Genomic DNA, 15,033 nt, shown 5'->3' on the forward strand with positions numbered 1-15,033 from the left:
TTACTCACCCTCATGTGATTTCAAATCTTTTAATTTTTTTTTTTTTTTTTTTTTTTTTTTTGTCTTCTGTTAAACACATACAGTATGAGATGCTTTGAAGAAATCTGGCATCCATAGTTGAAAAAACAAATACTCAGTGGTTACCATATGTTGAACAAGAAAGTCAAACTTTTGGAACGAGTGAATGGCGAGTAAACGATGAGTTTTCAGATTTGGGTGGGTTTCTTTAAAGGTTAGAGAACTGCATTGGAAATAAAAATGATAACTGTATAGACAAAAAACAAAGAAAAAACATTGGTCTTAGAGTTTTCAAATAATATACAATTTAAAATAAAATGTATATTTCATTTATGCACCACCTTGTTGTTCCAAACCAGACTTATGGCTATGGGACATAACATGTATTTATTGTCCAAGTAAAGTCAATATAATAAGCGCTCTTTTAAAAAAAAAATTCATAATATATTTTACAAATAAAAATGAAGCTGAAATTAAAAACAGCAAGGACATGTTAATTTTTTACACTTATTATGGGTCTGTCTCAAAACTACAAGCCACCTGCCAAGATGGTGTTATTTTCTTCTTTCATTTTTGGTGAAAGCATAAAAATATAAACAACCGGATAACAGTTGCAACCGGATAACTGAATACATTCAGCATGATATTGAAATGTGTGTTTGCTGGGCACTTCGCTATCCCATGAGGCCAGAGGAGAGGATTTACTGTTATATTGACGGTGAAGCTGGTAACTGATGCTGCTGGGTCACATAATAATGATGAGAGTAATTGACGTTCATTCAGGATTTAAACAGCTGTGAAGGACTATATGCTCAAATGTTGGACCAACTCCGGCACTGTGTCATTTCAAATGCACTTCAAATATGCCTTACTATTTTGAAAAGTGAAGCCAGAACATTTTTATCCCCCCCCCCCCCCCCCCCCCCCCCCCCCCTAGGTGGCTGGCTGCAGTAAAGATCCTAAAATTAACCCTATTTTATTATTATTTTGCATGTCAAGAATACTAATATACAAAAATAGAGGAATGCTGTGCTTAGTTTTTTCACATTAACATCAAAGGAACAAACAGAGTAATATAAAATGTAAATAAATAGATGGAAGAGTTAATAATTACAAAAAAATAAATAAATAAATTCTATACACATACCTGAGCAGAACTTAAAAACAATTAAATGAAATCATTTCAAAGTAATTGAATTTTTTTCCCCAATAAATCTGCTTTTAGTCTGTTAGTTAGTTAGTTAGTTAGTTAGTTAGTAATCAGTAGACCCACACGCAATCTGCGCGTGCAGAATTGCGCAGATTTTCCGCAGATTTTTAGCCCATCTTTGCTTCTGTTTATTTGCTTGAGTAAATGCGTGTAAATCTATATTTATTCCGTTTTTAAATTAATTACAGTAATATTATTGACCAATATGAAATTGTTCATCTGATTTATGTACAATACAGTTTGTACAGGAATATTTTCTGTCTTTTAGTAGATATATTATATGAGAGACTTGCTTAAATAATGTAAATCTATTTGGATTTGCATTTTAAACATTAAATACAGGTTTAAAAGATATTATTTTTTTAATTTCACATATTAAGGTTTTAGTTATGATACTTCCAAAATAATTCCGCAGAAATCCGCAGATCTTTACCAAAATTCTCTGCAGAAATAGCAAGATTCCGTCTGCCCCTAAATCAGTTGGTAAAACTTTATTATCCTTGACAGTAAATTTGTTATGGGCATCACCATAATGCTGCAGACATTCCATAAAAACAGAAAATAAAAACAATACTAAATAGTAGTTACAAATAGTAGTTACAATAATTACAATGCTAATTAAGATAAACTCTTGTTAAGTAAACTCACTGAAACTGGTACAAAGGATTTCTTCTGTCGGTTCAACCTACTAAGGGACTCTATATCTCCTACCAGAGGGGAGCAGTCCATAATGTGTGTATAAAAAATGAGTTGGATCATTCAGAATCCTTTCCACCTGATTGAGGACACAGTTCTGATGTAAAACTTGAGAATTAAAATATTGATCGTGCCCAACAATTTTCCATCCTCTCTTTATAAGATGAATCACCTTAGATTTACACTGTACAGATAGGTTGCCAAACCACACTGTGATACCACATCTAAATGCTTTCTAAAACAACATCATAAGCTACTTGTTAACTCCAAAAAGACGTAACCTCCGTAAAAAATACAATCTCTGGTGTAAACAAGAGCAAACCCACTCAGAGTTTTCCATGTAAAAGAACTATCAATGTAAATGCCCAAGTACTTATAGGTCTTTGACTGAGTAATAGGATGGTCACCTACACTTTGGGTCAAATACCATCTCTTTATTTTCTTAGTATTTATCTTTAGGTTATTTTATCACATCAATCAACAAACCGGCTAGTTTCTGACTGGTAGATAACGCTAATAATTGACATAAAAAATAGACCCTGGCTCCAAGTGACGTATCAATACAATATGACAGCTGCTATACACTTTAACGTTAGCTTCACTCTTCTACAGCGAAAAAAAGGAAGTGGAGAAAATGACCCAGCAATATTAGGCACAGCTGACAAAAGTAGCCTAATATAAAATAAAAATGTTGTACAATGTACTACAACAAAGATTTTTGCACATTAATAAAAAGTTATTATAAACCATCCCAAATTTCGCCCATATTTTGATCATGCCATGCATTTCCATCGTCTGTCGGCATTTTATCACTCATGTTTTCGCTTTACTTCGTTCTCGGCTCGTTTAGAATCAAACGTGCTCGAAAGAAACGGCTCTTGATTCAAATGAGTCTTTCAGAGCGGTTTTTATGAACGAATCTTTTGATGTCCAGCATGTGGAGCGCTACCAATTCTCCTGTAGATCCGACTCGGAAGAACGATTCTTTTTCCGCTTAGTGTTCTACTAGATAGGCAGCTCGCTGTGTTTTTTAAACGCGGCCGGTGTATGAGTATGTGCTGTTACTGCTGCAGTGGAGTAAAATATGTCAGTTATCGCCGGACAGCAGCGGGAGGAGAGAGAGAGGGAGCCGGTGCATCCGTTTTCGCTTTAATACCCTCGTTTGACACCAAAAATGAGGCCCGGCTCATTTACATCTACAACGGCGGAAGAATAAGAAGGTAAGTCTCGCCGGCTTTTAGGATGTTTCGTTTGACCAGTTCGGGATTCCTGCTAGGTTTTTCCAACTGTTTACACGAGCAGGAGTCACAGTAAACCGGCATCATTCATTGCATCTTCGCGAATGTTTCCTCGGACATCAGTTTGCTGTGTATGGGACTGTTATCTCCTAGATATGCAGACGAGGAAGTGAACGCGTCAATCTACAAAGTGCTCTCCATGATTAGCGCGATTTATTATATTTAATCACGACGGAACACGAGAAACGTTAAGTTTGACCATTTGCAGTTTTTTTATATCCGCCTGTATACTTTATTTGTCCGATAGGGGAATGATGAGGAACTTTGTTTAACGTGGTTTTAAAACTTGTAAATGAAACGTTGTTCCTCCGCAGTGTTCAATAAATCGCACCGTAATGTTGTTTGATCGGTGTGTGAGTGTCTGCGCAGGCGTTGCAGCGCTGCAGTGCTCTCGGTTGTCATGGAGGCCTGCGCTGCGCATCCGACCCGCTGCTGCTGTCACGACTGCGGAACATTCGGTCTCATACCAATAACCCTTATATTCACACATCACCAACTATTCGTGTGAACACGAACATACTAGACTCTTTCGCGTCTTATGTTTGACCGCACTTCTGAAATAGAAAGTATTTTGACAGAACGGACAAAAAGGGTTAACATTCTTTACACATATCGGGGTCACCGGCTATAAACAGACCTTTGGCACGGGCCTGTCACTTCTCCCCTCTCAGTCTACTAAAATACAGTATCATATAGAGTCCCGGTCATTTTGTAAGGCACCTTGCTAGTACTGGGTTTTATTTTAAGAACTGCCTTTCCAGTACATTGTTGAATCTCTGCTATAATGAATTAAGTTGATATTTATGTTGTAGAATTAAATTTGAAGTTAGCTGTACATCCATGTTGTGTACCAGTTTGAGAAGATATGAGCTTTGTGACATGACAAACATACACACACACACACACACACACACACACACACACACACACACACACACACATATATATATATATATATATATATATATATATATATATATATATATATATATATATATATATATATATATATATATATATATATGTATATATATGAATTAGTCCATGTCCATCATTGTTTTTTAGTATTATTTATATGCAGTTTCGGTATTTTATTAATATTTAGAATTCAGTTTACATTTTTATTTCATTTAATATCTTATCAGACTTTTTAATTTTAGAGTTTTTATGTGTTTTTCATCCCTTTTTTTTATAGCTTTGCGACACGTAGTGTTAAACTGCTGGAAATAGCCACTGTGGTCATAAAGGAATGGGTGTTTAGACCATGGTAATTGATACTAAGGGGCTCGAAGTGCCAAGCAAACATCCCCACACCATTACACCACCTGCCTGAATACAGGCGTGCCTTGAGAAGATAAAGTTTATGCCACATTCTGACCCTACTATTTTGAATGTTGCGGTAGAAATTGAAACTCATCATACCAGCGTTTTCCCAATCTTTCTTTATTGCAGTTTTGCTCTGTCTGTGTAAACTGTAGCTTCAGTTTGCTATTCTTATCTGACAGGAGTGCCATTAGTGTGCTCTTCTGCTGCTGTAGATAATCTACTTCAAGGTTAAAAAACATCTCAGCTACTTACTACTTAATACCGCCTGTTGTTTCAGAGAGAAAAGAAACGGAAATATGGAACAACAGCACTGCAGAGGAAAGCATTTATTAGCAACTATAGCAAATATGTGATGAGCTGGCAAGTACACATGTGAACTAAAAAGGGAATAACTGACACTAGCTACTGGATAAACAAGGACCAAGACATTTTATTCGATCATAACTTAGAAGGTACAACGTCAGGGTTATAACTATTTTTTCAAAATGTAATATTTTTAGTGACATGTATTGGTTGTAATAGGTCAGAACATGCGGTAAGACAAGAGGGGTGTCATATTTTGCCAGACAAGGCAAATAAGCTCATATTTTTGCATACATTTGTTGAAATTTAAAGCTGAAATCTAGCATTCCATTCAGGCTACTTTGCTGTCTCTGTAACTTTTATGTAGTGTTATTTATATACATGTTTACTGTTATAAAATATTTGAAATGTTTCTCAAAATAAAACATATTGTGTTCAAATGGAAAAAAAGTAGTTTTTTCACCCAGACATTTAAAAGAATATGTTTTAGAGCAGTTATCACAATACCGTGAAACCCTGATATTTTTATCCGAGGTTATCATACGGGCCCATGCCTAGATATCATATCATTTTTAAAAGTAATTATTTAGTATTGTTAAAAAACAAAACACAACAGATACCCCCCGATCTTAATCATGTCTCAATATTAAAAATAATGGTAACACTTTACTTAAAGGGAGTGTTCATAAGACCCTTTATAATCATATTACAGGCCAGCCTGGTGAAAGGGGTGGTTATTTTTTCTCAAAAAGTGGACCTATTTGCAGTTATTCGACAAATTTTTAAACAAATGATTAGATCTTAATACTGCATTTCAGTGATATTTTAAGCACGATTTTTAGCTGGATTAGCTTGTCGATGGTCACCAAAACCACACTTTTTAATGTACCAAAAACATTTCCCTAAGGTTTAGAATAACAAAATATGAATAAATACTTATTTTTAAAATGCTAATTTTTTACATCCAATATCATTAGAAAAAAAAACAGGAATCTGTTAAAGTTTTAAATTAAAAACTGTAGTCTATTGTCATTTATTAGAAAAATAACCTGGCCAGCACATTCAACTTTCCTCAGTCAGAATTTGGCCATTTGAATACATAATGATAATAATAATAATAATAATGTAGAGATTTGTGATTTTTCTAGCCTCTCTTGTATAAAAGTTGAAAATTCATGCATAACAATTAATATATAATTTAATATGGGCCGCTTTTGGTGCTTCACACTTTTTTATTGGTCTTTTTTTGTTTCAAGAATAAGGTCCAAGATTTTGAATAAAAGTTACTTGTATAATATTTTCTCTATTTAACAACAGTACAGTTGGTCAGTAGTGAAAGATGACGTCTCTGACATCATTAGCTGAAGTCACGACAGCCAACAGAGGATTCCACTTGATCTTAAAGCCTTTATCGATGAGTTATTTTCACAATTTATCATGGAATAGCAGTCAAAATGGGACAAATGAGCTCATGTATGGGACAAATTCTACATCTTTGTCAGTGAAAGGTGGGTCTTTCGAACCACCTGAAACCCCCTTGGCTACAGGCCTGCATTATTATGAATGTGAATGAGACTTTATGCATGCTTATGACAACTGCCATTAAGTGTTGATTCTGTCCGTTATGTCATTTTAAAAGCAAAGGTGATGTGTGTCATGTCATGATTATGAAGGTGTCATGAACACCCAATCCTCTTGAACCTCTTGACCACATCTACATGTCTAAATGCATTGAGTTAATGCCATGTTGCTAATAGGGTTGTCTCTACTGGAATTCGATACCAATCGGTACTGAAATTTAAAAAATGTCTATTTTCCGCGAACATTTAAGAGCTGTGGAGCACATTCCTAAACAGCCCTGATTTGCCGTTAAGTTCACATGCTCAACAGAAACGACTGTGATTGGCTGTGAAGATCATCGGTTTACCGAACTCACCGCTGTTTACTGCGTGAAACCACAAATACAGAGACACTGGAGTGCTGTAAAGCCACGATTGATCAGCGGATCGCTCGTATGTCAGCTTATAGACAAACCAGCTGATCGATGTGAGTTTGAAAAGCTCCAGTGTCCATGTATCTGAGGTTACACTCAGTAAACAGCGGTGAGTTTAGTGAATGCCAAACAGCCAATCACAGTCATTTCTGTTGAGCACATTAACTCAATGCCAAGTCAGCGCTTAAATGTTAGCGGGAAATGGATGTTTTTAAAATTTCAGTACCGATTGGTATCGAATTCCAGTATCGTGACAACCCTAGTTTCTAAACGAAGTTGAAAGAGCATACACAATAAAGTGGCCACAGTCAGTGTACTGTATAAATGTGATACGTGTCCTTTAAGAGGTCGTTCCGGGATAGTGTGGACGGGTCAATATTTACTACACTGACTCTGTCCTCATATTTCATCGCACTAAGCTGAAGCCCACTTACATCAGCAGCGTGAGATCAAAGACACTCAAAGCTGACTTGATTAAAACTGCGGATTTAGTGTTTAGTGCGGCAGATCAGCACCACTGCAGTACACGCCGTTAACTTGTCCACATCTCAATCTTACTCCTCAAAATAGCTTTTAAAGACATGCAATTATTGCAAACGTCGATTTGTCATTATTTTACTCTTCCTGGCGGAGTCAAAGAAGTCTTGCCCTGTCAGTCTTTTTTAACATCACTGTGGATTGCTGCAGTCATGTGACTAGCTCTCGCTATTAAGGCTCAGAAGTTGTTAATCCCTTGGCGCTGACCCATATGTTGGGCAGTCTGGAGGGTCTGGGACATACTGTGGTCCTTTTGGGTGGAAGAATCCCAAAAGGATAAGCTCATGGGTTGTTTTATAATTACTTGAAATAAAAAAAGTGCCCTGTTTCAGAGAAGAGAAAGGTGGTCTTGTTCTGCCTAATAATAAGCATGGCCCACCCTTGAAGCCCTACAACCTATCTTGTATTTTAGAGCTGGAGCTTAAATTTTTCATTAGTTAATATATACACTTTTTGATTATAATTTTTACATTATATTTCATATTAAATTGACAGATTACTGTGTTACTCTCTTTGTCACAATTAATGTTATATTTTATTTACCACAATAACATTTGCTGATCATTTATTTATATTTGTAGTTTCATTTATAGTTTAGATTTTGACATTACATTTTTACCTATTTTTATTTAAATTTTTTGAAGTTTTATTTCATTAGTTTTTAATTAATTATACATTTATTATATTATTATTTTTAAATTTATTTAAGTTGTGCTGCAAAAGTGAAGTGGTGAATGTGATAGACTGGTATATTAGCCATACCTGCCTGCCACACCTGTTTGTGGTGTTAAACGCCCCATTCACACGGGGCGTAAGCGTCAATTTTTTTATTTATTTATTTTTTTAAAGATTTATTTTTGGCCTTTTTGCCTTTATTAGATAGGACAGGACAGTATTTAGACAGGAAGAGAAGTTGGAGAGAGAGGGGTAGGGTAGGGAAATGTCCTCGAGCTAGGATTTGAACTCGGGACACCCTGACGTGCTACTGCACCTATGTCGACGCGCTAACCACTAGGCTATTGCGCCGACCAGCGTCAACTTTTTTATTATTTTTTTAATTATGCAAGAAAGAACATGGGCGACGTGGTGGCACAGTGGGTAGCACGTTCGCCTCACAGCAAGAAGGTTGCTGGTTCGAGCCTCGGCTGGGTCAGTTGGCGTTTCTGTGTGGAGTTTGCATGTTCTTTCAGTGTTCGCGTGGGTTTCCTCCAGGTGCTCCGGTTTCCCCCACAAGTCCAAAGACATGTGGTACAGGTGAATTGGGTAAGCTAAATTGTCCATGGTGTATGTGTGTGAATGAGTGTGTGTGTGGAGGTTGTGGCTGGAAGGGCATCCGCTGCGTAAAACATGTGCTGGATAAATTTATGGTTCATTCCGCTGTGGCGACCCCAGGGACTAAGTCGAAAAGAAAATGAAGATCATTTACAAAGATACAATATGAACACAGAGACAAAAGTTTACAAAAGTTTAAATGATTTACACCAAGAAAGAGTTTTACATGCAATATAACTGTTAGAGTCTCTTAAGGAGTTCACATATAAATCAAAGTCCTTACTGAGAATAAAAAAGTAATGGTGTTTCTTTGAAAATTCACATTTATGGATGTAAAATTTAGCCAGAAAAAAACTATAAATTAATAATACATTTACAATGAGAAGGATATATGTTTAGAGAGTAACCAAAGAAGACAATATTTGTGGAAATACAAAAATTTGTAAATACATTTTTTTTAAATGAAATTGGAAAAGTCAACCCAAAACACTTTACAGTAAGTCCACTCCCAAAATAAACGATTTCGTCATTTTGAGCACAAAATGAGCTTTTAGGGGAAATATTGTTATTACATTTAGCTTGTTTGGTATTTATTGTGTAGCAATTATGAATGATTTTGATTGAGACTTTGAAAGCTGTATTAGATACAATAATATACATATTAGATACAATATAACAATATATTAGATACAATAATATACAATAAAATAATTCCGAAGAAGTCAAAACTGTTACCAATCTAAGTCACAGGTAAAGAGATCCAAGAATTATTAATAAGTGAGCGAAAAATTAATTTTTGTTGTCAAAAATAAAAGAATCTAAAGAACCTTTAGGGCCAGATTTGACTAAAGGTATAACACAATCAGGGATTGCACCAAAAACAGTGGCATATTCTTTGGGGAGAACTGGAAAACAAAACTGAAGCATACATTTTTCATACAAGAAACGCACACAGTCATCTAAGAGCTGACTAACTAAAAGTATATTTTTATTAAACCAGTTATTTAAAAAAAGATTTATGTTTATATCTAATACTTTTATTATTCCAAATAAAATGGGTAGGAGAAAAGTTATAATAATATGTAAGAGACTAACATATTAAGTGAAGTTTCACAAACTAATTTCAAGAGGATCTCTCATCTGTAATCATTAGTAAGCCAGTCGGATCATTCCAAACTCACTTTAAATAGCCTGATAAGCATTACTTCCTCATTGTTTTTTTTTTTGAAGAATCCCCCATCTACCCTATCTCCACCTTTCCTCCTTTACCAAGGGGGATCTCTCGAGAACTACCTGATCTCGTACCCCCTCACATGTTCATTGACCAGGCAGGAGCCCTGGGTTCAATTATCTCCGAGCTCAGTGTTCTCTCCCCGGACAGCATAACAAACCTGCTATTATTATCAAGCAATATCTAAGTGTGAACTTTTGAAAGCCTGTTTATGAAAGCTAGATAAGTTTAATGGTATTTTCAAGAGTTCACACTTAGCTGATGATTGCTTATAAAGCTTGTTTGGCATGCTGTCCCGGGAGAGAGCCCTGAGCTCATAAGATCCTCAAGCACGGGGCTCCCTCCTGTTTGCAAGGCGAGAGGGGAGTTTGAGCTCAGGTAGATCTCGAGAACTCCCCTGCTGTAGTAGCTAATGAACACATAGTGATTGCTCTTAAGAGATAACTACTAACTAGGAGCATGTCTATAGTGCCTATTTGGATTAGTCAATTAACTTAAGTTGCATGTTTTTGGACAGTGGGAGGAAACCGGGGAACCTGGGAGCTTAGGAATCGTCTGATTGGTGAATCATAAATTGAATAATGCAGGGCCAGCTGCAAGCAATCATAAGCACAAGATCCTCTCGAAATTAGTTTGTAAATAAACTTCACCTAGAGATGTCAAACTGGCCATCAGCGTCAACACTTCCCATTAACTTTGAAAGGGTTACATCAAGCGTTGCAGACCTGAATTGTGGATCTATCAGCGCCGCTTTAGAGGCATTGCTCGCAGCAGATGTTGGCAATTTCTTGACTTTAAGCTCCAATGGAAGCGTCAGCCAATCAGATCGATTTATGCAAATACCCCAGCTTAGGCGGTTGCCGATTGCGGACTAATTTCATTGGCTGATGCTGCTCTGACGATCATGTCAGCCCCAACTTCAGCCATGCCCTCTGTCAAGCGTTGATGCTGAAACCCCGTGTAAATTAGGCATAGGACTGGGTTTAGGGCGGCAGCAGGAATTAGATACTACCAAAGTTAATGACCTGGGGAGGTGGGGGTGAAATTACAGGAGTTTTTCGGATGAAATAACAAAATGGGAGGGTGGCGGGAGATGGATGTGAAACACGGGAGATTCCCAGAAAAAAACAGGAATGTTGGCAGGTATGGTATTAGCTAAAAATTGATCAAATAATTAATCTTTTGATCAAATAATATTTTGAATAAGCTTTTATTCACTCAAAAATGACATTTACTGTTTGTTCAAACTGCTTTTTGTTCAAACAACTAAGCTAATACAACAAATCTATCTATCTGCAATTGAAAAACAACTATCACTCATCCAAAAATGATGAGATAGCCACTCCTAATTACTAACCACTTTCAACTGCTATTGTTGTTCATTTCATTAAGTCTGGGCCTCATTAAGCACATTAAACGCTCTGATGACTGAAACTGGTGACGAATTGTCCACCCCATGCTGAAGATTCTAATGAAACTGGTTCTGCCTCCTGAAACACGATCATCACTTAACAGTCCTTAGGAGGCTTATCAGTAGCGCTCATACCTGCCCAGAAGAATGAAAAGATGGCGAGCTGGAGCCAAGGTGCTGTCTGCAGTAACTGAGCTGTGTGCGCTATTGATCCATTGCCATTTATATTTGCGCAGAGTGGAGTGAACTCATGGCAGGAGACCAGAGCTCTCATCAGTCTCCTCTAGAAATAGCGGCTATAAGAATGCATGAGAGCCGGTCGTTCCAGTGCTGTTAAGGAGGAACTTCTGCTGCTTTATATAGTGTTCCTGTCATTGATGTGCCTTTGTTCTTTTGGCAGGTGTGGGCTTGATATTGACAAAAGGAAGGACAAAAACAACTGGGATAGTGTAGTTTTTATTATGTCGGAAATTCCCAAAAGGAGATTTAAAGAAACAGTTTACAAAAAAAGAAAAAAAAAGTCTAAAGTTTCAATGAAACAGTGAAAAAAGATATTTTGTAAAATGCTCGAATTCATGGTGGAGGAAACAATCAGGCACTGTATGACTCCTAAAGTTCAAGAAAAAAGAAAAGGTCTTCCTCGCACGCAGTTACAGTGTTAAACAGTATTTTGAAATTAGTTTACATTCTTGTTTCTGTAATTTTTATGTGATTTGCCGTTTTTAATTTGGTAGCTTTCATTTATTTGGTTTTAAGGTTTAATCTAATCTCAATTTAGCATTTATAGATATTTCAGTTAACCAAGGCTGCTTTTCTAATTATTTAAAGTTCTGTTGGAGTATTTGAAGCAGGAATGTTAGTTATTATAGCATTGAGCGCACACAGGGTACACTGTAAAAAATGCTGGGTTCCAAACAATCGATTTGTGTTGGGTAGTTAACTTATTAGTTTTTACAATTTTAGGTTGATTGAACATAAAATAATTAAGTTGTCCCAACAAAATGTGTTGTTTCAGCTTATTTTAAATAAGTAGTTTGAACAAAACTGTGTCCGAAATCACATGTGAAAAAAATTATTCAAAGATGATTCCTTGGATTTACTAAAAAAATTTAGGTTAAGTGGTTGTAAATAATTTATTTGAGCTGAAATTAAACAAACAAATTAAGTTGAACATAAAAAAAATTGTTTGTTTAAATTCAACACAAATAGTTTGCAACAATTTTGCAGACATCTTTATACTTCCATACACTGTAAAAAGTGATTAGTTACTTAAAGTGAGTAAACCAATTGCCTTAAAAGCAACAAGTTGACTTTACTTAAAAATAATGTAAGTAAACCCATTGTAACTTGAAACTGTTAAGTTGACTTAACTTTAATTTTTGCAATTTTATGACTTTACTCACTTTTTAAAACACAGATAACTAATAGCTTTTTACAATGTACTATATAGTACGCTATAACAGTATGCGAGCCTAAATTCCCAGAATTTAAAAATCAGTATGCGAGAAGTAACCTACTACCTCTGGCGAGATTCTGAAGTGCGCATCCAATGCATGCTACACTATCTCATAATGCACTGCAAGATAATTCATGAATGGGCATGAACTGACGCAGCTGACGCGGTCATGTGATCACATGACAAAATGGTGGATGTAGTACATCCGAGTTCCATTCATACTACTCACATTCATACTGTATTGAATGTACTTTATAATGGTCGAGTAGTACATTTCTATTCAAATGCAGTAGTAGGTGATTTTGGATGCAGCCTATTTCTTTGAGTTAGGTTGTATTTATTTAAAAGCGACATGTTGACTTTACTTGAAATTGAGTAACTAATCACAAACGCATCACTTAAAAAGCAATGAGTTTATTTACTTTTTAAGTCAACTAATGTCTTTTTTAAGTGAATCATAACAGTGTAATTATAAACATAAATATTTAAGAGCTTGTACTATAGATATGACTTTGTGAGACTAATCGCTTTGTTTGCATGACACACTGACAATACAACACACAATGCCTCTTTTGGCATTATAAGCATTTGTTGCATGCATCATAGAATGGAAGATGAACTAATCGGAGTGCTTGTAATAATATAGACTTTAACAGCTTTACAGCGCAAATAATAGACATTTAAACGATTTATTGTAAGTGGTTTTTATATGTATAAAATGATAAGCTTCACATTTCTGCCTTTAAGTCTTTCTAATTTGTTTAATACCATGGTGTGTGTCTTTTCAGCATTATTTTAAAACAAGGAATGAGTTTTAAAGGGGTCATGAACCAAAAACTAAAATTCCCTTGCTTTTTTGACATGTAAGAGCTCAAAGTACTATAAAAACATCATGTTAGTATCAGAACTCAGCACTTTGTGGTTCCTTTAAAACAGCCAATTTTGAAAGCAGTCTGACAAAAACACACGTTCTGGAATGTCCCACAGTATGATGTAATAGAGTGGATAAGCCCCGCCTCTGCAGAAGATCAAAACCCACTTCTACTGCCTGTTCGGCACTGTTAATATGCAAAACTGTTAGCCAATCACAGCAGAGGGCGTTTACTTTGGAGTCTTCAATTGGCCACGCCCACTCAAACCAAGCATTTTGATGATAAGAGTCAAAAAAGTACAGAAAATAGTCAATTACTGCTAGATTTTGATGTTTTTGATGTAAAAATCTTGATTATATTACAAGTGGACCTCAGAAAACAGTATAAATAAACTAAATAAATAAAAAACTGAGGTAGTTCATGACCTCTTTAATAATTATTTATGCTAATCAACCTAAAGCCAAGAATGCTGCTGATTGACCACCATTTGCTGAAACATTCCACACACATTTTACTGCACAGTACAAGAAGCTCTATTTTCCCTTGCTAAAAGACTATTTCTTCAGCCAATTCCTCTTTCTATTTGGTTGCACATTACACAATGATTCCCCTGTCGGCTGAGACAGAACCAGTTCTCGTCATCCGGTGTCACATAAACCAGCACTTTAGAAAGCGCTTGTGCTTTGATGCTGATGTGTGCAGCTGAGCTTGTGTGTCTGTCTCGTATAGCGATGGCCACTGACTGGTCTGTTCAGGTTGCCGAGAAGGTCAATAGAGGTTTTGACAGGAGGCGATCAATAGCAATGCTGACTGCAAGGCCAGTAAATGGGGGATGGGAAACAGACACAACATGTAAACAGCATAATATGCATTGGGCTCTGTACAGACACTCAGTAATCGTAATTCAAGGTTGTTTGCATGACTGAGCTTTTGGTGTTTTCTTTTGTGGCACAAGTGCTGTGTCTTATCTCAATGCAGAGATTAATATTTTATAAAGGCCTTTCCATTAGAGTGCAGAATATCAGCCTCTAAGCAGTGTGTGAGGCACTCTCGCGGAGTTACGCTGATAAAACCTTTGGGGTTTCCAAGTACGAGATGCAATTTTTATCAAGTTTTATTTTTAACACCTACGAACTCTCACTCTTCCTTTTTTGGGTGGTTGAATTTAACAGCAGAGCGAAGAGTGTATATAAAAACAGTAAATTATTACAGAAATTAAATATATAATCATAGATTCAAAACAATATTACCATATTAAATGATATTAAACATTGAATTTTTTTTCAAAAGTTAGCTTTTGCTAATACAACACTGAGATCTAATACAAAGTGAGCTACTTCAATCTGAACACACCAGAAAAGATGTCTATATGAATATATAGGTGAGGCTAACGTATACGAACACAAATCA

At 36.0% G+C, this 15,033-nt stretch overlaps 1 protein-coding gene across 2 annotated transcripts in view; it reads left to right on the forward strand.

The window, feature by feature from the left end:
- Window positions 1-2,898: 2,898 nt before the first annotated feature.
- The window catches only part of tmem229b (transmembrane protein 229B), a 17,377-nt gene continuing 5,242 nt past the window's right edge, over window positions 2,899-15,033 (forward strand). Inside the window, exon 1 of one of the 2 annotated variants that reach the window (XM_056477543.1) lies at window positions 2,899-3,144. The gene's annotated coding sequence lies outside the window, so the exon portion shown is untranslated. The remainder of the gene's footprint in view (window positions 3,145-15,033) is intronic. The other variant, XM_056477542.1, reaches the window with a different exon arrangement.

Source organism: Danio aesculapii, chromosome 17, assembly GCF_903798145.1.
Source record: "Danio aesculapii chromosome 17, fDanAes4.1, whole genome shotgun sequence".
Classification (NCBI taxonomy): domain Eukaryota; kingdom Metazoa; phylum Chordata; class Actinopteri; order Cypriniformes; family Danionidae; genus Danio; species Danio aesculapii.